The 22,742-nt window shown below is 43.5% G+C and overlaps 1 long non-coding RNA gene across 2 annotated transcripts; it reads right to left on the bottom strand.

Moving 5' to 3' along the window:
• Positions 1-7,732: 7,732 nt before the first annotated feature.
• On the bottom strand, positions 7,733-11,089 carry LOC119268569. Of its 2 annotated transcripts, XR_005133221.1 has the most exons (4): positions 10,886-11,089; positions 10,552-10,798; positions 9,521-9,694; positions 7,733-8,469 (listed from the first exon to the last, which is right to left on the bottom strand). It is a non-coding gene; the product is annotated as an uncharacterized LOC119268569 (long non-coding RNA). The 2 variants fall into 2 exon arrangements; XR_005133220.1 differs by lacking the exon at positions 7,733-8,469 and having other exon boundaries at positions 9,320-9,694; positions 10,886-11,079.
• Positions 11,090-22,742: the final 11,653 nt, after the last annotated feature.

Here is a 22,742-nt window from a genome sequence, read left to right as displayed (position 1 = left end):
CCTTGATGAAGGCATCGTCAAGCAACTATCGTCAACCTGCTTGTGCCGCTCCGGGAGAAATCCTAAGATCTCCGGATCGGATGATGGCGGCGTTGCGGTGTCGTGTTCCCTATTGGGGGCATCGTTTGTGGAGCATCGCCGGATGGAAGAGGCGTGAGGTGGTGTGACGTGTCTTCTCTCACGTCGACGACGGCGGGTCTCGGCGGCATGAAGCAGCGGGGTCTTATCGGTGGGCATGTGATGATGGACGAGCGCAGGATGGTGGCGTTGTCTGGCGTCGTGGTGGCGTCGACGGCAGCTAGAGCGGGCAAGGTAGATCCAACAGTACATCACTAAAGATGGATTGGTGGCAGGTGGCTGCGGTGGCCTCATACTCGGCAGGCGAACTGGTTGAGGAGTGCGTCCGACTGGTGGGTGCCTCATACCCGGCAGGCGTCCTGCTTGGGATCTCAGGTCTTAGATGTTAGGTTTGGCTACGAGATCTGATTGGTATTAGGCCCAGACTATCAACATCCCTACATCAACTAGATAGGAGTAGCGACAGATGTTGCATAAATAATAGCTTTAATCTTACTGTTATATGACTTTATAAGATTTTATGTAAATAATTAATAAAATGACTGCATGTGGCCAAAGTTCCTCCTTCATTTCTAAAAAAACACAATGTCAACAGTCTCGTTATAAGAGGGACAAAGCCAACAATCCCTTAACCAGCACCGTAAGTGCCGGTTAAGGACATTTTTGAAGAGCTCTTATTGGACGCTCGCGGGAGTCAACAGTCGAGCGTTTGATGAAAGCTCGCGCAAACGGCCCGGCTCATAACTAAACGAAAGAAACAATAAGACGTATAATAGAAACGAAAGCAACTAATTGAGAAGTCTCGGGTGGCCTGACAGCGTGTCACGCTTTCATCCACCGCCATGTGTCGCACTCGGGTGCTTTCTTTAGATTTTTTTGTATTTTTCCGCAAGTGTTTTTGGCATTTTAGATGATTTTTTTTCCAATTTTTTGGCCTTTTGTTTTTTCACTGGTCTTTCTTAGCTTTTTAACAAAAATAAAAACAAAAAATTACGCGAAAAACATGTTTTTCTCTTTCGCAAGAGGCACGGATTTGCTTTCGCAAAGAGGCACGGCCGTGCCTCTCGAAAACGAAAAAACACACGTCTTTTTGCTTCGGCGAGAGACACGACGGGATCTCTCGGAAACGAAAAAAACGTGTTTTCTTTCCTTCCGTGAGAGGCATGATTTTGCTTTCGCGAGAGGCACGGTTTTGCTTCTCGAAAGTGAAAAAACACGTGTTTTATCTTTTTTTTTCCTTTTGTGAGAGGCACGATTTTACTTCCGCGAGAGGCATGATTTTGCTTCTGCAAGATGCACGGCCGTGCCTCTTAAAAATGGAAAAAATGTCTCTTCCCTTCCATAAAAGGCACGGTTTGCTTCCACGAAAGGCATGGATTTGCTTCCGTGAGAGGCAAGGTCGTGCCTATCGGAAAGGAAAAGACGTGCTCGCGGTTCGGTATTTTCGTCCTTTTTTTGCCCGGTTTTCTCGTGAAAAAAAAGTTTCTCAAAACCTATCAACATATTATCTAGTTTTGAAGGTTTCGACACGAGTAATCCAACGGTGAAAATGGTTTAACATTTAGACGCACGATTTAAGAGATAAAACATTTTGAATAAATGAATCTACGAAAAAAATGAAAACTCTCCGGTTAAAGACAAATGACGCATGTGCATCACTTGTAGTAACCTGAGAAAATGAGAATAATCTTTGTAAAAAGTACTCCTCAATTAGTGATTTCAAACCAAAGCGTATGAGTCGACCACCCCGACCTTATGCTGAGTAGCAGCGACGCCAACCACTGGAGCGCACCTGAGTACGGCCTAATTGCAGCACCAATGTTAAAGTACATGTACATTGATAGATCTGTTTTTTTCTCTCCAAAATTTAGAACAATTCTTGGAAAAAATGTGAACGATTTTCCTTAAAATATTTGTATAATGTTTGAAAATTATGAATAAATTTTGAAATTTGAACAAAATTTTAAACCTACGGAATTATTGAAATGGTGATTTATTTGAAATTCCAAACATTTATTGAATTTTTGTATATATGATTAATTTTTATGAATATACATTAACCTTTTTTTACTAGTTGAACCGTATAAAAATAAAAAATTAACATGTTTTGATATACACTGAACAATATCTAAATACACGGTGAACAGTTTTTAATATATATTTAACATTTTTATAATATATCTTTACCTCTTTCTTTCCCTACTAATAAAGCGGCTATTGCTTCTGGTCGTCCGTCATTAAAATTACCCTTCAAACTTATAATAATTACCCACCAATGCCACCGGTAAGTGGAAAAACGATTCAACTTTTCGGACAAAAAATCACCGCCTACTTCGTTACTTTATAGTGACGCGACGTACTTTAGACACAGAACAAAGACCAGCAGAGTGGTCGGCCTATCCCTCCTCTACCGGCGAGACCTGGGTTCGATCCCCAGCGTCCACAATATTTAGCTTTCTTTTCTCACGCACGTCGTATCATGAATGTGTTCATCGGCCGACCCATGGCGGGGCTTCACTCCCCTGTTTTTTTTCATTTTACTTTTTTTTTTTCTGCGGATCATATTTAAGTCCAACAATGATTTTTTAAATCATCCATATCTTTTAAACCGTAACTCCGATTTGAACATGCTATATATGAAATTTGATTAGAAAAATATGTAGAATATGAATATGAGATTATTTTCACCTGTTAAGTATTTTTAAAAATTATTTTGGAATATATTTAAGTCAAATAAATGATTTTCTAAATTATCTGTATCTTTTAAACCGTAACTTCAATTTCAACATATTATATATAAAATTTACTAGAAAAATATGTGGCATCTAAATAAGATGTTAATTTTACCTGTTAAATATTTTTAAAATATAGTTTTGGGAGCAAACTTATAATTTATAGCGTAAGATCCGTTTTCCTTTCATACCAGCGGCGACCCGGATTGCAAATAAACACCCCACTATAACAATATAGGGAAAAGAAAACTTCAATAACTACACATGCAAACCTCTGAAATATGTCGCAGGGGAAAACAACAGATTTCTCATCGCGAGAGTGAGAGAGAGAGAGAGAGGGGGAGGAGAGAGGGAGAGAGGCGTCTTAGGATTAAACATATTCAAACACATTTTTTTTGTTTTTGTGTGAACACCGAGGCCATCGCCGGCGAGGGTGAGAAGGAGGATAAGTGGCAACACAAATATGATATCTCGCAAAAATAAAGGAGATGGACTTATTGTAGTCTTGGGTGATGGTTGTCGGGTTAAGAGTGTGTGTTATGTTTTCTCTTCCGTTGCAACGCACGGGCTCTTTTGCTAGTACCTACTAATAAACCAGCTATCGCTTCTGGTGGTACGTCGTCGTCAGTTTTGTAAAAAAGCCCCTATAGTTTTGGGTATTCAACCCGCAATCCTCATAGTAAGTCAGCCTGAATCGGTACGTGGGAAAAAAAAGGAAAAAACACTCGCACGAGCCTGCCTGCCGATCCGCCGATCCCATCTCGCCCATCGTCACCACCTCCCACCCTCTACCACGCCTCACTGCGCGCCGCCGGCCGCCGCCGCGTCGGCCGCCGGTGCCTCCGCCGCGCCGAGCCACCGCGCGCCGCCGCCGCCACCCCACCGGTGAGCCTACCCCTACCCCTGCCCCTAATAAAAATAAAGTCGGCTCTCCCTATCAGATCGTGGCTCGGTCGCTGGAGCAGGATCCAGCGCGAGCGAGCATGGCTTGGAGCGAGTAATTCTGCAGGGAGAGGCGAAAGTCAAAGGAGAGAATCGAGAGAGAATAGAGAAGAGGGGAAAAAGAGAGGAGGCGGCTGAGGGGCAGTGGGTTGTTCCGGCGGCGGTCAGCAAGAGAAGAAGGCGATGTGTGGGGATGAGCTTGCCCGAACGGAGACGTGCCAGCCGCCAAAACCGCCGGATCCGCCAGTACATCCCCCGGTGGAAAAGAAGACCTATGGTGACGACGGTGTGGCCGTACATGGAGTACATCCGTAGTGGGAGCGGCAGTTGGAGTGGCGGCGGGTGTTCCTTCGGAGCTACCACTTCTCCCGTGATGCCGAACACTCGCCATGCGCGCGCCACCAAGGGGCTCCGATGCCTCCGGGCGCGCATCCGCCTATGCTTTGACTGGGCCGCGCCTGCTCTCCTATGATGCTCCTTCACACACCAGGCGTCCACCTGTTCTGCTACGGCCGCATCGCCCGAAAAGCGCTGCCGGCCGCAAATGCTACTTCTGTCTGCTTTTGGTAGCCGCCAGGTCACTAGCGGAGGCGTGGAGCTAGAAAGCCAACTGCCAAGACGGCAGCATTTGTTGGCTTGCTTATAAGTAGTAAGCTTTGATTACTTAGATAGAACAATTAGTGTGTGAATACTAGCTAGCAGTGGCTTCTACTCCAGCTTCATGGAGTCCTCGTCGTTGCTTGGTGTGCTCACTGCTTGACTTGAGAGAGAGGATATTTAAACAGGGCGCCTGTTGCTCAATGGGATTGGTTGTGTCGATGTTTTTCCCTTCTTTTACTGTTTCATTCAGTTACTCCGAGTGAATCAACCGTGTATTTATCTGAAACCATCTCCGAGTTGTCTCTGTTTTTGCTGTAGACTTTCCTTCAGATGCGATTGAAAATTACCGTGTCTATATATCAAAAATAGAGTATCTGTATCATGCAAGCAGAAATGCAGTTCATCCTGAATCTAAACCAGACTTTTTTTGATGTAAAGAGACCAAATGACACATTTTTTTTATTAAAAGAATAGAGTGTAATATTGGAAGATCTACTTTCAATACCTCTGGTGCAACCTTAGAATATACCACATATGTTTACTACAGTACTTTGGAATCTAAGTCTCTATCTACATCATTCCAGTGCTTCTCAAAAAGTTTGCTGGAGAGAAAGATAAGAAAAGGTTGATATCCAAAAACTATTTTATTTTCTCGGACTTTTCAGTCTTCATCTTCCCTGGTTGCTTGGTAAGATTTTTGTTTCTACAATGTTCTTTGCTTAATAGCATTCAAATTTCAAATATGCATTGATATGTATACCAAGTAAAGAACACAAACTACTATTGACATACGAGCCATACAATGTCAGATATGATTCTTACATAAAGTTAGGGAACGGATGTATTAACTTACTCATGATCCAAAATGTTATATACGTTGTTCTTGTCAATATTTATTTTGTATTCTGCTCTAACTGGCTGACAATAGTTACTCTGTCGAGGTTCTTCTGTAGTATACTTCAATCACATGTAATTTTCATGTATTTATTGTTGGAATTGGCAAGGGTTCTTGGTCTGAACATACACATATATGCTAAAGTACTTCTATCTTTTGAGGCTGGCCATTAAAAACACTGGGCATTGTGCCAACGTATACAGTGCCCCATTCAGCTGAAGTGGCTGAAGTTTTGCTGGCACATGGGCTTACTGGAAATGTACAAGTAGACTGACAATGAAGTTTAAAGCTGAAAACTCGATATAATTGCAGGCAAACATCAATCTTTTGTTTCTGAAAACTAGACATGTAAAAATATTCAAGCTTGCAAATCTTAGAATTTAAAGTTGCTTGAATAATATAAAGTTCCAATTGACATGTATGGGCATACAGATGAATCAAATGTTTAGATTTTGAACTTCGAGGGTGGGTTGGGGAGGGGGTGGTAGTTGATTTTTCTTAAACTCCCATTGCAATGCACATAGCATAACTTAAATTTCTGTTTGTGTTGTTTACAGCGGAAACATAGTCTGATACAACAACTTCTGAATCAAAGACCAGAAGGAAACAATTGACTTAAAGAGTTGCAACGAGTTGATCACATCCACATGTCTTTGCAATGGAGGTAGTATACATTCTTTGAACCAAAAAAATGCCTGAGTTGGATAGCAAAACTTATTTCCTGTTACTTACCTTGGAACAAAATGGCGGCCCTTGCACAAAAGTAAATTATGGCCACAAACGGTGCACTAGCCACATGAGATGTACTGATGCACCATATGCCTCAAGAACAAGAGTAACACCGTGTCTCAAGTTCTGCTGCAGCTGTCTTGCCTGCGAATGTTTATTTTTTATTCAAAGTGGTTCAGTTCCAGTCCAAACAAATTAGTCATATTATGAGTTGCAGGAACCTTTCTTTATTTTTAGTATATGTTCAGTTATGTTTTCTTGCGATGTGAACACTAATTAACAGAATAACATTATGGTGTATTATTTTTTACAAGCATGCAATCTGTAAAGTTAGTTTTCTGTTACAAAATCATTCATCAGCGACTGAATCGGAGGGAGATTTATGAAAAGTGAACGAGCAGACAAACTGACAGAAGGAAGGTCTACTTGAGATTAAGCAAACTAACAGTTTTCAGGTACTTTCCTTTACACAAACAAGCCCTCCTTGGTCATTCAAACAAAAAATTACCTCAAAAAGTTTCAGGCCAGTAAAAGATGTAGGGTCTTCTGAAGCTAGAATTATATAAAAATTTACATATTTGGTAACAAAAGGACTGGCATGCTTAGGTGGTCTGTATATTTTTCAGAGCAACTGTGGCAAATCCGACACTTTGTTCTTTTGAAACAGGCTGATGTCGAGATAGATTTTGAAATGACATCAATCGACAGCGCCAATCCTTTCGATCCTGCCTGACTTTTGGACGTGAAGAAGCATTGCCGGGAAGCGGGTGCATCGGTTCATGGCAGCATAGGGCCATTTGGACTTATTGTCCTAGCCTCTGACAACATATAGGAGCACACTGCTATTCACTTACATGATACTCATGTGCTCTGATCTAAGAAGGTTAATGCTTATGGTTTTTGCCTTCATGAGTAAAAGGAATTTTTCTTTTTCTTTGCACAGTTCATTGAGACAAGGACTATGCACACCAGCCTATGGAGGCTTCTTTGAATTTGATCTTCAAAAGGAAAAGAAGATATCTCTGAGAACTCTGGTGAGTTTGGGAAGCTATTTCATTTCACCTGTGTTCACTTCACGCACTACTGAACATGAATAATGTGTCATGCAGATTGATCCGTCAGCGGTGAAGAGCTTTGGCGGTGGTGGCAGGGTCTGCATCATGGCCAGAGTTTATCCCATAGCGGTTGTCAAGAGTGGAGCCCACATGTGTGCCTTCAACAACGGCAGTACCACGATCAGAGCACGTAAACATGGAAAAAAAAGCTGCTCATTTCCTTGACCTCTAGGATTCATATATTGTAGTTTACTGTCAGCGTTAGTAGGGAACTGTCAGTGTTACCCTCCTGCCGAGTATTGCATATTTAGTACGTGCAAGTCTGCTAAGGGCCTTCGAGTTATGCTTACTGATGGTGCTAAGTTTCTTTTTCTCCCGTTGCCACACACGGGCCTTTTTCTTGATTTCCGAATTTGCGAAAGGTACCATTTTCATCTTTTTGTACCAGTTTGCTTTCAGCAACCGTTTGTTCACCTTCCTCCAAATTTATTACTGTTGCATTCATGGCAAACTCCAATCAGAGCAATGGTGTGGCCATTGGAGTAGATCTATGTGTAATGTTATCTTCTGCCATTTGTGATGTTTGTTAGAGTTGGATACAAAAAGTGGCGCGTACTAGCACGCCGGAATAGGTTTTTTGATATTTTTTGCCTGTTGCAACGCACGGGCATTTGTACTGGTACTAATAAAGCACATATAGCATCTGGTCGTACGTCGCCGCCGTTTTTGCAGAAAAGTCCCTATAGTTTTTCGTATTCAACCCGCACTCCTTTTTTAAGTGAAAAAACGTTTCGTTCGACAACTTTGCAAATAAATCCCTATACTCAACCCGCGGACCAGGACGGGCTCTCCTCTCTCTCCCTCGCCTCCCGATTCCAGCCGCAAGGAGGCGCCCACCCCGACGCTCATCCGGTGCCGCGCCGGCCGACGCTGGCGAGTGCAGCACCCTGCACCACCGTTAAGCCTCAGATCCTCCTCTCCTCCGCGCGCCCGAGCTCCTCGCTGTGCGCCGCCCGGGAGGGCTCGCCGCTCGACCAGAGCCTCCGCCAATCGGTCGTCGTTGTACTTGCCGGCGACCTCGCCGTCCCCTCTGCGCCGCCGTCCATCTCAACTGAAGGTTAACGTGGCTCGACTGGGCCTAGCTGGGGCGGCTGGGTATCTCCTGTTCGAACAGAGAGAGAGAGAGATAGATAAGAGAGAGCACGGGATGGAGGAAGGGGAAAACGAGAGGAAGGAGAGGAAGGAAGGGTGGCGCCTGTGAAGCTGGTTTTGGCAGGGCTCGCCGACGTCGAGGTGGCGAGGCGAGGCAGGGATCGAGCGCTGGCTCTCCCGATCCCGATCCGGAGGGGATCGAGGCTGGGCGTGGGCGGCCGTGGCTGAGGGCCGCCTCTCCCTTGTCCCTTTCTCTCCATCTTCCAGTCTCCTCTGTTATGAAGTTCTAATAGTACATCAACACAAGCAACTCTTTTCAGATTAATTAAGGAATCAATCTCCCATGGTGGATGCTTGATGTAGCAGAGGGGGCCAGCTACGGCAGGACATGAGGTCTTTGGCTCCAAGTTCAGCGTGAGGAAGAGGAATAAACTAAATACAGATGACAAATACTGCAAGTCGTGAATTTTTACAATATCTAACAAATTGCATAAACATCTATTCATGTATCCGTAGGCCAAATACTGCAGGCCCGAATGAGACAACTTCCAGCTTGCACAGACTACCAACACAGCTGCTGCTTCAGCTGATGTAGTGATTCGTTTTACTGATATTTATATATTTACTTGTCATCTAATCTACTTCAGACTTAGTGGTTCTAACATTTACAGTGTTTCCTTTCATCATATACCATCACTCTGCAGTTATGCAGAAAGCCAAACACCCTTTTTTCAAGAACAAAAGCCAAACACATTGAATAGTGTTGGCACGCCACAAACTGTTTGAGATTTTCCTTTTTGCTTCTGGTTTGGAAATACCTCTTAGAGGCATTAGGTGTTTCTGTGATACTACACTACACTGTGAGACTCCTACAAAGACGAATTTTATTTCAGTTTCGTAATCTACAAGACACAACTTCTAGCATGCTATGAGTATCTATCCAAACTGCTATGCTTAAAGCACCACCAAGAACTATTGCGTTCTGTGGTTCATTACTTCAATCTGCTATGCCTATGTGGATGATTACTTCAGTCATAACGAACCATTAGAGGATGCAGTACAAAAGCGTGTAGAATATGCAATGTAAGTGCTTTTGTTTTACTAATAATGTAAGTGCATTTCTATTGGCAGCAGACTAAAATCTTACAAACAAACTCTTTTCTTTAATTTTCTTTGCATGCAAACAGTACCAATGCTCACATTAGATACTTGAAATGATTTTAGAAGTACATCCGAATATGACCTAAGAAGATATGTCTATCACCAAACAGTGTTGTGTACATTGTAAGGACAGGTTATGGAAGCAACAAAAGAAAGAGTGCATTTGACTTTCATACCACATGAGCATGAATTCGCTCTGTCACTTTGTTTCCTCCAAGATCATAAATACATATTGACTCATTGCTGTTTCCAACAACAAGTTCACGGCCATCTTTTGAAAACTTTATTTAAAAGATTCCAAAGGAGGATTCATCAGCAGCAGCAGAAAAATTCAAACCCTCATGAATGTCCTGCAATATGATAAATAAAATAAATACTTGTAAGGAAAACAAGATATTGTGAAAAAAACTGGTCAAAATAATTGGTATAAGCATTATTTTTTTGCCAAGATAAAGCACATTCATTTGGTAATCATGCAAATGGCAGGCAAGATGTGTTGAGTTTCTTCTTCATTTACATTGGTAAAATGATACCAGAAAGGCATAAATTGAGAAATGCCTTCGAACATTAAGTTTTAGCTATCCAAAGTACTACAGAAAGTACGGAATATGGTACAATTTAACAAAAAATACTTTTCATCAAACAATTTCCCTCAGTGCAACTCGACGGCTAGCTGTTTGAAAAGGGAGGGACAGATGTTATGTGGGGCCAGACCTACAAGTGGGCCACGGCTGTAACTTAAGGGGTAAGTATGTTCACGTTTTCTATTGCTACAATACAATTTCAATCATCCAACTCCATACCAGTGCTCTGGAATGATTTTTTATGGATTTTACAACTTCAGCAGGTTGAGCATTTTTCTGAAACTTCTATGCACAGGGAAGACTAGCCTTATTCTGAAACTGTGAGGAGCAAGTGAATTAAACTGTACTGAAACATGATCATCTCTCTGTACAGAGGTGAATCTAAATCCGGCCATCTCCCTGCACAAACGTATAGTAGAACTTTCTTTCTCTCTCTCATCTACCCGCAGCTCAAGGCCAGCAGCAGCAAGCCACGAAGGCAAGCAGCAGCGGCAAACAAAACAACCAGCAGCAGCAAGCCGCAAAGCAAGCAGCCAGCAGCGGCAACAACAGCAAACAGCAAAGCAAGCCAGTAGCGAACAATAGCAGCAAGCAGCCAGCAGCAGGCAGAGACGACTCCTCACCTTGTTGTTCATGGCGGCCTGGTCGGACGGATCAGGGAGGCGAGAGGACGGATGGCAGGGAGTTCCGGACGACGTCAATGGCGGTCAGTGGTCGAGGAAGAAGTAGGAGGGACCCGCGGCTTCGAGTCCGTTGTCCAGACGCAGAGCCCGTCACGGTCCCTGTAGTTGCTCGGGGAGGAGGATGACCGCCGCGGCGTCGCAACGGCGGCTGATGGAACCGAGAAAGGCAGCCTTGGTTCAAGAGGTTCTTGCACGCCGGCGCCGGGAATCACCATTAATGGGATGGCAGGAGCAACAATGGAGCTAGGGAAACTACCGAGGAGCAAAAACTCACCGGAGAAACGAGGTGGTTCACGGCGGTGTCTAGCAGGCGTGCATGCCGGAGCCGGAGGCGTGGACGTCGATCCGGACCGACGGCTGGCGGATCCCGCTGGTCCCTGCGGCTGGCGTTGCAACGGCGAGCTTGACGAGAGAGGGGATCCAGGGAGGGAGGAAAAGAATGAGGAGTGAGGTAGCGGAGGGGGGAGGAGAAAGATCAAGAGACAGCCGGGCAGGAGGCAGGCGCGTGTCCCTTGCGGTGCTGGACTGATCCAGACCCACTGGTCAGTGGCAAAGGAGGAGTTGAAAGAAAATCAAAATAAAGTTTCCTAGAGTTTTCGGAGAGTATTTGACTGCCCATTTTTGAATTCGAATTCAAATCTGCCCCAACTTTGAATTTGAACTATAAATAGGTGATATAAAATTCCAATGGTCATGAAATGTTTACTAGAGCTTGTAAATAACATATGACCTCCATTTATAAGTTTTCATGAACTTTGAATAAGGGAATCATCACCGAACAAATATATTGCAGTTCTGCCGTTTTCTTGAATTTGAACAAAAGCACCTGATTCAAATACCATAACTAATTCAAAAAAATCAGGATACAAGATATGGGTGAAATATGACATGTAGGAGCTAACATAACATCCAGGTTAAAAATTTCGGTGACTAGGCATGTACTCATTCAATTAGGATCAGATTTGAGCATAAAGGCATCTCCAACGACAACCTGCAAAATTTCTTCCGCATCCGTCCGCAGACAGGGGAGACCAGTCCGCGGACACAGATGCCGGAGGCCGACATCCAACGCTAACCGCATACATCCGACCAACAATACGAACCAACTTCACGAAATTCGATTAAGCCGAGCGGATTTCACTCAAATTCGAATATAATTTACATAAACGGGCGATATTTGGACCGTTCTACTAAAAATATATTAAAAACACTAAACCCTATATCAGATGAGCACCTCCTAAGCTTGGCCGCCCTGTCCTGCCGCACCGCCATCGGCATACGTGCCATCGGCGGCGGCGGCGTCGTCGTGACTGATGCTCGCGGAGGAGCTACTCCGCCTCCTGTTGCGCGATGTGAAGGGTCGCCTTGGCCACTACCGAAGGCGCTGGCGGCCCCCTGCCGGCAGCCTTGCCCCTGCCGGCGTTGGCGGAGCAGTCGCTAAGCGACCACTCCTTGCCAATCTTAGCAAGCTCGCCGTCAACATGGCGGTGGCGCCTGGCGGCTGTCTTTGTGGTGGTGATGGAGTGGTCGAGCGCCCACGCCGCGGTGAAATCTGTGTCATTACTGACCCATCCTGGCGCCACGTTCGTCTTGACAAGCGCAGGGTGGCGACCGACATTGCGCCGGTTGTACCTCGCCTGCTGTCGCGCCGCGCACTCGATCTCGGACACCATGGCTTGAGAGTCGGAGGCACCGCCGTAACCACCGCCTCTCATGTAGTGGAGGATGTGGCCACTCGCCTTGGAGGATGTAATTTGATTAAGCTTTCGAAAAAGATTGCCAATGAGAGAAAATTCCAAGGTTTAGAAAATAATAATCATCTTTCAATTCTCGGTCAGGGAATCTGTCACAACAATTAACCTAATGAACTTCGGGTCCTTCTCTCACACACTACATATGTTTCACATTAAGTATGGACAATTAGTACACCTTTATGGGTGTATAGCACCTGAAATAGTGGAAGTTGGAATAAAACTATGGAGGTTACAAACCAGATAATGCACACATTTCTTACCCATTTGCAAAGATGGTTTGGCTTAAATTATATTTATTTTTCATGTTGGATAATTGAGGTGGGTTGCTAATCAAATCATCACATCTGTGTTTTAGGCCATTATTATTCGGTAGGAGTATCATTGAGTTTTTCTTCTCCCGTTGCAACGCACGGGCATGTTTACTAGTGTTGACTAATTTTTAAATACAAATTGAACATTCTTGTGATATGCGTTGAACCGTAGTTAAATTTACATTGAAAATTTTGGTGATATATGCTGAATAATAACGTTTTCTGGAATTCAGATCTAAATTTTAATTTGAGCACAAGTATTTGAAAACGGAAAAGGAAAAGAAACAATAAAGGAAAGAGAATAAAAGAAACAGAGAAAACAGCGACGTCTACGTGTGCCAGCCCAACTCGGAGGGCCTGCAGCAAAGCCCGGACGTTTGGACGCCCCATTAATAGGATCCACCGCGGGGACCTCCTATACAGCGCTGCCGGCGCCGGTTGCTGCAGCTCGCAGCAGCGTCTCGGTGGGCCAGCCCACGAGCGCGCAGCGCCAAAAAAAACCCGCAAAAAATGCCTACGGACCAGGATTAGAATTCGTGTCAGCGCCTTTGGTACAGCGAGCTAACCAATCGACCAACTAAACTGCACGTGGATATTTACAGTGCGAAACCTTAAAGAACAGAAAGGAAGACGCATTATTTATTGCGTGATACACTGTAAAATTAAATTTTCCAATTATTTGAAAAGACGTTCAGAAATTTCAAATGACGTTCACGAAATGCAAAAAAAGTTCGTGTATTGAAAAAAAGTTCACCAAAAATAAAAAATGTTCATGTAATCAAAAAAAGTTCACAAATCCAAAAGAAGTCTATTGCTTAAAAAAAGTTCAATATATTTCTAAAAAAATTGCAAACTAGAAACGAGTTTATGAATTTGAAAAGAGTACAACATAGAAAAAAGATTGTGAGTTTGAAAAAAAGTTCATCAACTTGGAAAAAAAGTTCATCAACTTTGAAAAAAAAGTTCATCAAATATGAAAAACGTTCATGAGATTTGAGAAAAGTTCATCGAATTGGAAACAAGTTCATAAAATTTGAAAAAAGTTCATCAAATTGGAAACTAGTTCATTGATTTAAAAAAAGTTCATCGAATTTAGAAAAAGCTCATCCAAATTGAAAACAAAATCATCAAATTTTTAAAAAAAATCATCGAATTAGAAAAATAGTTCACGATTTTCAAAAACAGTTCATCGAATAATATGAAAATAGTTCATCAATTTGAAGAAAAACGTTCACAATTTGGAAAAAAATTTAATTGAAATTGAAAAAAAATTCATTCATTTTGAAAAATAATAATCTAGTTTGAAAAATTCATCGATTTAAAAAAAAACCATCTATTTGAAGAAAATGTTCACATATTTGCAAATAATTCATCTACCTGGAAGAAAAAATAAAAAGGGAAAACAGAAAATGAAAAGGGAAAGGGAAAATAAAAAAGGAAAAGGGAAAAGAAAGAATTAAAGAAGGAAAAACTTAAATTTACCACATCCCGCGTGGAGGCTCGCTGGTTCTACCATCGGTACTGTGTGAGCCAGGTTCGAACCACGGGATGTTTTAGTTAACACGCACACTTTTTGCGGATTGTGCAGCGCCGGTTTGCAGAAACACTATAGTAACCAAACAGCCGCGCGACGCACGCACGGAATCCCTGACTAGGCCGGCCCAAATAGTGGGCGCGCCTGCTTGTACAGTAACGCTGCGATGTTAGTATGAAAAAAAAGCAAGCCTGCAAGGATTCGATATCTGGGGTCGCACGCACGGAATCCCCGATTGGGCCGGCCCAAATAGTGTTCTGGGTCAAACAGCCGCGCGACGCACGCACGGAATCCCGACTGGGCCGGGCCAAATAGTGGGTGCGCCTGCTTGTACAGTAGCGCTGCGATGTTAGTATGAAAAAAAAGCAAGCCTGCAAGGATTCAATATCTGGGGTCGCACGCACGGAATCCCCGACTAGGCCAGCCCAAATAGTGGGCGCGCCTGCTTGTATAGTAGCGCTGCGATGTTAGTATGAAAAAAAAGCAAGCCTGCTAGGATTCGATATCTGGACCTTCATGTTAGTTAACACGCACACTTTTTGCGGATTCTGCAGCGCCGGTTTGCAGAAACACTAGTAACCGGTGCTCACGCACGGAATCCCCGACTGGGCCGGCCCAAATAGTGGGCGCGCCTGCTTGTACAGTAGCACTGCGATGTTAGTATAAAAAAACAAGCCTGCAAGGATTCGATATTTGTACCTCCATGTTGCGTAAGAGGAGCTAACCAATAGACCTAACAAGCCTTGGTGCTAAATATGAAGCGTGCTGGTATAAGAACTAATACCAATGAAGAATTCGGACAGTTTTTTCAATTTTTTCGAACTTTTCTTCGAAATTGTGATTTTTTTTCAACAAACGAGCAATGTATCAAAATACGATAATTTTTTTTAACAACTTGAACATATTTTCAAATTCCGAAAAATTAAACAAAAGATGTGAACATTTTTTGACAGATTTAGTTTTGAAATTCGTGAACATTTTCCGAAAGCCCGAACATTTATGGAATTTTGAGAACAAAATTTTCATAATGGGAACAATTTTTCTTAAACACAAACAGTTTTTGTGAATAAAAAAGGAACAAAATTGAATACAAGAACATTATTTGAAATTGTGAACAATATTTGAAAAATGTGATTACTTTCAAATTTGTGATTCAAAAAAATGGAACATTAGTGGAATGTAAAAAAAGTAAATATAAAAAGAAAATGATAACATTTTTAAAATTTGTGAACAAAATGTTTTGAATCTGTGAACAATTTTTGAAACATGAGAACATTTTTTAAACATGAAAAATCTTTGGAAAGTTGGAACACTTTTTGAAATACCCGAACATTTTTGGACTTTGTGAAAAAAATTCGTTATGGGAACATTTTTCGAAATTCAAAAAGAAATTGGGATTTGTGAACAAAATTTTGAAATGAGAACATTTTTTGAAATTCCATAACAATTTTTTGGATTTTATGGACAAACTGTTTGAAAATGCAAACATTTTCTTACTTTCGGATTTTTTTTGGATTTGTGAACGATTTTTGTAAATCCGAACATTTTTTGGAAAATAGAAAAATGAAAACAAAGAAAAAAGAAACGAAAAAAGGAAGATAAAAGAAACAAAAAAGGAAACAGAAAAGTAGAGAAAAAACCATATGAAGAACTTTCTAGACGTTTCCCAAAACCAGAAAAACCACTGGGAACCTTCTAGGAGTTTCGCAAAATCGGAACTGCAAGCGATACGAACAGTAGTTGATGGGCCGGCCCAACGATTGCCCAACTCTTTGACGCAGTAAGCGTCAAATAGGGTATTCTGGGCTCCGCCGCCCCATGTACGCTAGTTATTAGCGGGGCGGCCAAGATGCTTTTGATTTGATTTTTCGAAATCACTAATTGAGTAGTACTCCTTTTAAAGATAAATCTCACCTTCTTAGATTGTGACAAGTGGCGCGTTGCATGTGCACCACTTGTCGCAACCTGAGAGTTTTTTCCTTTTTCGTAGATCCGTTTTATCTCTTAAACTATGCGTTCAAATCTCGAACCATTTTTACATTGGATTTCTCGGGTCGAGATCTTCAAAACAAAATCCCACATTGATAGATTTTGACGAACTTTTGTTCATAAAAAACCAGATGAGAAAACCGAACCTGGAGCATGTTTTTTTCCTTTCCAAAAGTCATTTCCGAGAGGCACGGCCGTGCCTCTCGCGGAAGCAAATTCATGCCTCTCGGCAAAACAAAACCGTGCCTCTCACGAAAAAAGAAAGAGAAAACGTGATTTTTTTTCGTTTTCGAGAGGCACGAACATGCCTCTAGCGGAAGCAAAATCATGCCTCTCACGGAAGAAGAAAAAAATGAACATATTTTTTCCCATTTCCGAGACCGTGCCTCTCACGAAAAAAAAAAGAGAAACACATAATTTCTTCCGTTTCACATAGGCACGGTCGTGCCTCTTGCGGAAGTAAAACGATGTCTCTCACAGAAAAAAATGTGTTTTCGCGAAAAAATTACATTTTTTTGTTGAAAAGCTAAGAAAGACCGATGGAAAACCGAAAAGTTGAAAACCCCTGAAAAACCCATTTAAAAAGCCAAAAATGTGTGTGGAATAATAAATAACAAGATCCGGAGGGACCGCCAAGAGCGCGACACGTGGTGGCGGCAGCATGCTCTCAGCCAATCCCATGTGCTCTCTTAATTTTTCGACTTTTTTCATGCTGGGTTTTCTGTTTGGGCTTTTTATTCTTCCTTCTTTTGTTTATTTTCGATTTTTGTTTTCTTACATTTTTGGAAAAAATCAAGGATTTTCCCCCCAAAATTGTCAACCTTTTCTAACCTACGAACATTTTGCAAATTCATGAATGTTTTAGCCCATGAGCTCTTTTCAAATGATGAATTTATCTCATAAATATTTTTTAGTTTTTATTTTTAAAACAATTTTCTGAACTATTTAGAAATTTCATGAATTTTCCCAACTCATGAACTTTTTCAAATTCACAAACTTATATCTCGTGATTTGTTTGAAATTTAGAAATTCGTATTTTTTCAAAATTTTGTGAACTTTTATTAAAATTCTTGAAGTTTTTTCAAATTGAGAACTTTTTCCAAATTGTCATACTTTTCTCAAATTCGTGATTTTTTCTTTTTCGCAAACTTTTAAAGTTTGTACGAACCTTTTTCAGATCTTCAATTTTTCTCAAATTGATGAACTTTTTTCATTTTTGCAAAGTTTTTTCATTTTGTACGAGCCTTTTTTGTTTTCATGATTTTTTTCAATTTTTTTGTGAATTCTTTTTTCAAATAATTTATAATGGGTATATAATACCAGTTAATGTGGTGGGTCCTGGCGCACATACCTCCGCCGCCGCTCCCGGCGAACATCGACGTCATCACTAGCATCTGCACGTAGCCACACGTCATCGACGACATCATCACCTCGGCATCGGAGAAGAACGGCATCTTAACCGTTTGGTCTGCCTACCGCCTTGCCATGGACGAGCGCGAGCGTCCGTCGGCTACCACACGAGCAGGGCACCGGATGGTTGTCGCGCCATCTGGAAAATCATATGGGGGTGCCCTGCTCCCCTAAGATACGCGTGTTTACATGGAGAGTTGTGACTAATTCACTCACTACTTGGGCCAACAAAGCCTTACGGCGCCTCGAGCTTACTGACGCCTGTCCCCTCTATGTTGTGGAACGTGACGACGGATTCCATGCGCTTTGCAGGTGCTCATTGGCTAGAGAGTTATGGCGGGTCATGGACGTGGACTGGAACGTTCCCAACGTGGAGTCTATCCGCAACATAGGGTCAGAGTGGTTATTCAAACTACTGGAACCCCTGGATGAAACGGCGAGGCTAGTCGTGATCATGATCATGTGGAGAATCTGGCATGTGCGTAACGAGATCACACATGACAAACCTCCACCCCCTACTGAGGTGTCTCGACGCTTCTTGCATGGCTACATCACTTCACTCCTGTGCATACAATAATGCCCAGGTGATAATCTAGAGAAGGGGAAGATGGTGGTCAGTTCTACTCAGCCAAGTGTGAGGCCGAGTCTGGTAGAAAAGGTGCGGCCACGCTGGACCCCCCCTAGCCGGGGTTGGGATAAGCTTAACACGGACGGGAGTTTTGCCGCGCCCGCAGGTTCGGCCGAGGAGGGATGGTCCTATGGGATGATAGAGGTGATATCATCTATAGCGTATGCAGGGAGCTCCATACATGTGATAATGTGCTGGAGGTTGAGCTCTTAGCTTGCAGAGAGGGCCTGGATCTGACCTTAATTAGACCGGACCACATTGCCTATCATCATTGAGATGGATAGTGTGGAGGCAGTATCAATGCTCAGAGCACCCACGACAAACAGGTCGCATCATCGTACACTTGTAGAGGAAATAAACAGATTAGTTGAGCTAGATGCCAGGGAGATTTTGTTCACCCATTGTAGTCCCTGGCAGAATAATGTTAGCCATCGAGGCGCTATCCGAGGCCCTGGCGGCCGAGGAACTGACTACTCTGCGCTCTAAAGTGGACAAGGACGATGTAATCCTCGACAAGAGGCTCAAATCCACTTCCTTTAAACCAGCAGACGAAATAGTAAAATTTCAAGTGCACCCAACGGATCCTAATAAAACTGCAGCCATTGGAGCACAGCTGGATCCAACGATTGACATCGCCTTAAGAGTGTTTTTGCACGAAAATTGGGACATCTTTGCCTGGCATACTTCGGATATGCCAGGAATCCCACACGGACTGGCCGAACACAACCTCAATTCAATTAAGGGCTTTAAACTAGTCAAGCAAATGTTGTGGCGCTTTTTCGAACCCAAGCGACAAGCCATGGGGGAATAGCTAGCCAAACCACTTGAAGCCGGATTCATTAGAGAGATCAAACACCCGGACTGGCTAGCAAACCTGGTCATGGTGCCAAAGAAGGATAAGTCCTGGCGCCTCTATGTCGATTTCAAAGACCTAAACAAGGCTTGCCCTAAGGACCCCTTCCCACTTCCCTGCATTGACCAAATCATTGATGCAACCGCAGGGCATGACTCACCGTGCTTCCTCGACGCATACTCCGGTTACCAGCAAATTAAGATGAAGGAATCCGATCAGGCCGCGACGACATTCATCACTCCATATGGGCCTTTTTGCTTTAACACTATGCCTTTCGGGCTCAAAAACGCGGGTGCCACCTACCAACGCATGATCCAAACATGCCTGAAAAAACAAATTGGCAAGACGGTGGAGGCATATGTAGATGATGTAGTCATCAAAACCAAACATGTCGAATCATTGGTGGACGACTTGCGCCTCACATTCGACAACCTCCGAACATATGACATACGGCTCAATCCAGAAAAAATGTGTTTTCGGTCTCCCGGCCGGAAAACTGCTCGGGTTTATTGTTTCCAATAGAGGAATCGAAGCAAATCCGGCCAAAATCCGAGCCTTGTCGCAATTGGTGACACCAACAGACCTAAAGCAGGTCCAAAAACTAGCTGGGTGCGTGGTAGCCCTGAGCCGCTTTATCTCCAGACTGGGAGAAAAGGCACTACCACTTTATCGCCTGCTCCGACGTACCGATCACTTCGAGTGGACGGACGCGGCGACGGCCGGGTTGGAAGAAATAAAAAATTTGTTAGCAAACAACATAATCCTGGCTGCACCAAACGTTAGCGAACCCATGCTTCTGTACATATCAGCAACTCACCAAGTAGTGAGCACTGTGCTCGTTGTCGAATGAGAGGAAGAGTGACACAAATTCCCACTCCAAAAACCAGTATATTAAGTATCAGAGGTCCTTACACCATGAAAATCCCGATACCCGCACTATCAAAAGATAGCATATGCGGTCTTCATGGCATCTCGAAAGTTGCGGCACTACTTTCAAGAGTGCTCGATCACGATGGCCTCTGAAGTACCACTCAATGATATCATAAACAACCGAGACGCCACCGGCCACATTGCCAAATGGGCTATAGAGCTCTTACCATTCGAAATAACATACAAGCCACGCCAAGCTATTAAATCTCAGGTGTTGGCTGACTTTGTCCCCGAATGGACAGAAGCCGAACTCCCTAAAGAGTACATCACATACTCTAACTGGGTGATGTACTTCGACGGCTCCAAAATGTTAGCCGGACTGGGGGCTGGTGTCATCCTAATATCCCCTACAGGGGACACAGTCTATTATGTATTACAAATCATGTATACGGATTCCGATAATGCAGCCGAATATGAAGCGCTCCTGCATGGACTCCGGGTGGCCGTTTCTATGGGCATATAACGCGTCAAAGTGCGTGGGGATTCGAACCTCGCGATACCCCAAATAAATGGAGAATTTGACGCAAAGGATCCAAAGATGGCGGCCTACCGCAATGCCATACTTAGAATAACTGCTCGATTTGAGGGGCTCGAGTTTCATCATGTGGCTCGAGATAGTAATCAGGAAGCGGACATCCTTGCCCGTCTGGGTGCTAAACGCGACCCCGTCCCGCCTAACACCTTTCTGGAGAGGCTTTTCAAACCATCCGTTGTATGGAAGGACAAGAGCGGAAATAACAGTCTGGCGCCGATTATACCCCCGGACGCCGAACATGATTTGGATATCATCATGATCTCGAGCACCGAGCCAACACCTTCCGCTCATGTAATCATGGCGGTTATTGCTCCATGGACCGAACCTTTCTTGGCCTACCTTAATAGGCAGGAGCTCCCTAATGATCAGAACGAGGCCCGTCGCATAGTCCGACGCTCTAAGGCCTATAAAGTCCACGAGGGAGAGCTCTACAAGAAAAGCACCACCGGAGTCCTTCAAAGATGTATCTCTGAAGAGGAGGGGCGACGGCTCTTGGCCGAAATACATCCTAGCCTCGGTGGCCATCACGCCGCAGCCCGGGCCCTAGTAAGTAAAGCCTTCCATACAAGATTCTTCTAGACCACGGCCCGAGCAGATGCACAGGACCTTGTTCAGCGCTGTGTAGGATGCCAGCTCTTCGCTAATCAAAGCCATATGCCGCCCACTGCCCTAAGAACTATCCCCATTACCTGGCCTTTTGCGCTCTGGGGGTTAGATATGGTCGGACCCCTTAAAGGGGGAAGCCATAAGAAAAAATACCTGCTGGTCATGGTGGATAGATTCACTAAATGGATAGAGGCCAAACTAGTAAAAACAACTGAATCTGGACCAACGATAGATTTCATATACGGCATCGTACACCGTTATGGTGTCCCACACAACATTATCACTAACAACGGTTCTAACTTTACAGCCGAAGAGGTAAAAAATTGGTGTGCTAACCTGGGCATCAAGCTCGATTATGCCTCCGTATATCATCCTCAAACAAACGGTCAAGTCGAGCGGGCCAATGGCCTGATAATGAGTGGCATCAAACCCAGACTAGTATGATCCCTAAAGGAGTCGGATAAACACTGGGTCGAGGAACTCGATTTCATACTCTGGGGGCTGCGGACCACGCCCAACCGCACGACTGGATACACACCATTCTTCATGGTGTACGGGGCAGAGGCTGTCTTACCCTGCGATACTATTCATGATTCACCTCGAGTGCGCATGTATGAAGAGAGAGAGGCCGAGCTCGATCGGTAGGATAATTTGGATGGCCTAAAGGAGGAGTGCGATGTCGCCAAAGCTCGTTCCGCATTCTATCAACAACAAGCTCGAAGATACCAAAGCAGAGAAGTGCGGGCAAAGACTTATAACATCAGTGATCTTGTTTTACGCCTCCCATAGAAGAAAAAGGACAAGATCAAACCAAAATGGGAAGGTCCCTTCATTATAGATGAAGTTCTGACGGGAGGAGCCTACCACCTTCCCAATGCATCGGATAATCACTTAGAACCAAACCCTTGGAATGCTGCTCGGCTTTGAAGATTCTACTCATAAGCATGGCCATGCTTCTTGTTCGTTCTCCTATCTCCTTTAAAAAAATCATTTTTTCTATATATACATTTCCGATGATGTGTTCAGATATGTCGAACACTCGAGGGGTACACATCCTTAAATGTATACACTCCGCCAAGACTGGGGGCTTCTGTAAATAGAAGCTTATTATTATATGAAGCCTAGAGCTCAAAATACATGTGTCGTTTGTGGATATACATCCTTTCTTGCCATTATATGCACCTCTATGACTTAAGTTTTTGCCAAGCTGGGTTGCCTAGCTCCTGTGCTTATGCCCTACGTCCCCGCTTGTTCGGCTAGGGCATAAAGGGAGCACCTCTGCGATTGGTACAACCGGGTTATCCGGACATGTACCTCAGACGGGTGAAGCCGAAAGCTAGCGTTCTTAAGAGAATAATTGGTTGGTGAACAAACAACGAACTGCCTTCGTTGCAATATAAAACTCCCAAAATATAAAGCTTCCTGTGATTTTTTAGCGTCACAGCTTAGGCATGCATAAATAACACATGATGACCCAGGGAGAGGAACCCTTAACGGAACTATTCTCTCTGGAAGATGTTTCTTATGTTAAAGAGTAATATAACATAACTCCCCGAATACAGTTTGTCTGTTCAAGCACCA

Source organism: Triticum dicoccoides, chromosome 3A, assembly GCF_002162155.2.
Source record: "Triticum dicoccoides isolate Atlit2015 ecotype Zavitan chromosome 3A, WEW_v2.0, whole genome shotgun sequence".
Classification (NCBI taxonomy): Eukaryota; Viridiplantae; Streptophyta; class Magnoliopsida; order Poales; family Poaceae; genus Triticum; species Triticum dicoccoides.
This window is presented reverse-complemented; position numbering and strand designations above follow the sequence as displayed.